Source organism: Schistocerca cancellata, chromosome 10, assembly GCF_023864275.1.
Source record: "Schistocerca cancellata isolate TAMUIC-IGC-003103 chromosome 10, iqSchCanc2.1, whole genome shotgun sequence".
Classification (NCBI taxonomy): Eukaryota; Metazoa; Arthropoda; class Insecta; order Orthoptera; family Acrididae; genus Schistocerca; species Schistocerca cancellata.
Window position 1 is genome coordinate 117,171,818 of NC_064635.1, and position 1,859 is coordinate 117,173,676.

At 54.6% G+C, this 1,859-nt stretch overlaps 1 non-coding gene across 1 annotated transcript; it reads right to left on the minus strand.

Moving 5' to 3' along the window:
• Nucleotides 1-250: 250 nt before the first annotated feature.
• Trnat-ugu (transfer RNA threonine (anticodon UGU)) lies at nucleotides 251-325 on the minus strand. Its single transcript has one exon. It is a non-coding gene; the product is annotated as a tRNA-Thr (tRNA).
• Between the last annotated feature and the right edge of the window lie 1,534 nt (nucleotides 326-1,859).

The window sequence follows — 1,859 nt, forward strand, 5'->3', positions numbered from 1 at the left end:
ACTTGTAACTGAAGCTTTTTGTCAGCCAACAAATGTATGTGTTTCTGTTAGTCTGTTGCGTTTCTTTCTACTGACACTGGTTGTTGAAAGACTCAGCTCTTCGTACCTGCTTGCGTTAGTGGTCTATTGAGAAACACATAGACTTTTTGGAAGATCATCATGCACCTCCTTACTTGAGTGAAATTAGAATCATAAACCTTCAGCTGCTGACGGGCGTTGATATATATCAACGGGGACAGGTGAAAATGTGTGCCCCGACTGGGATTCGAACCCGGGATCTCCTGCTTACATGGCAGACGCTCTATCCATCTGAGCCACCGAGGGCACAAACGATAGTGCGACTGCAGGGACTATCTCGCGCACGCCTCCCGCGAGACCCAAATTCTCACCTTATATGTCCACACATTACATTCGTAGTGTCCCTACCCAACACACTCATTACTCGTGGAAGAAATTCTTACTAAGTCCCGTAAGAGTTTGTGTAATATGTGTACATCCGCACAGAAAGGTCATGGCCGGTATTGCCAAAACTATATACTTATATGGATATGGTGCCTGTTCTTTCGGACATTTCCAAAGGAACAGGCACCATATCTACACTCCTGGAAATGGAAAAAAGAACACATTGCCACCGGTGTGTCAGACCCACCATACTTGCTCCGGACACTGCGAGAGGGCTGTACAAGCAATGATCACACGCACGGCACAGCGGACACACCAGGAACCGCGGTGTTGGCCGTCGAATGGCGCTAGCTGCGCAGCATTTGTGCACCGCCGCCGTCAGTGTCAGCCAGTTTGCCGTGGCATACGGTGCTCCATCGCAGTCTTTAACACTGGTAGCATGCCGCGACAGCGTGGACGTGAACCGTATGTGCAGTTGACGGACTTTGAGCGAGGGCGTATAGTGGGCATGCGGGAGGCCGGGTGGACGTACCGCCGAATTGCTCAACACGTGGGGCGTGAGGTCTCCACAGTACATCGATGTTGTCACCAGTGGTCGGCGGAAGGTGCACGTGCCCGTCGACCTGGGACCGGACCGCAGCGACGCACGGATGCACGCCAAGACCGTAGGATCCTACGCAGTGCCGTAGGGGACCGCACCGCCACTTCCCAGCAAATTAGGGACACTGTTGCTCCTGGGGTATCGGCGAGGACCATTCGCAACCGTCTCCATGAAGCTGGGCTACGGTCCCGCACACCGTTAGGCCGTCTTCCGCTCACGCCCCAACATCGTGCAGCCCGCCTCCAGTGGTGTCGCGACAGGCGTGAATGGAGGGACGAATGGAGACGTGTCGTCTTCAGCGATGAGAGTCGCTTCTGCCTTGGTGCCAATGATGGTCGTATGCGTGTTTGGCGCCGTGCAGGTGAGCGCCACAATCAGGACTGCATACGACCGAGGCACACAGGGCCAACACCCGGCATCATGGTGTGGGGAGCGATCTCCTACACTGGCCGTACACCACTGGTGATCGTCGAGGGGACACTGAATAGTGCACGGTACATCCAAACCGTCATCGAACCCATCGTTCTACCATTCCTAGACCGGCAAGGGAACTTGCTGTTCCAACAGGACAATGCACGTCCGCATGTATCCCGTGCCACCCAACGTGCTCTAGAAGGTGTAAGTCAACTACCCTGGCCAGCAAGATCTCCGGATCTGTCCCCCATTGAGCATGTTTGGGACTGGATGAAGCGTCGTCTCACGCGGTCTGCACGTCCAGCACGAACGCTGGTCCAACTGAGGCGCCAGGTGGAAATGGCATGGCAAGCCGTTCCACAGGACTACATCCAGCATCTCTACGATCGTCTCCATGGGAGAATAGCAGCCTGCATTGCTGCGAAAGGTGGATATACACTGT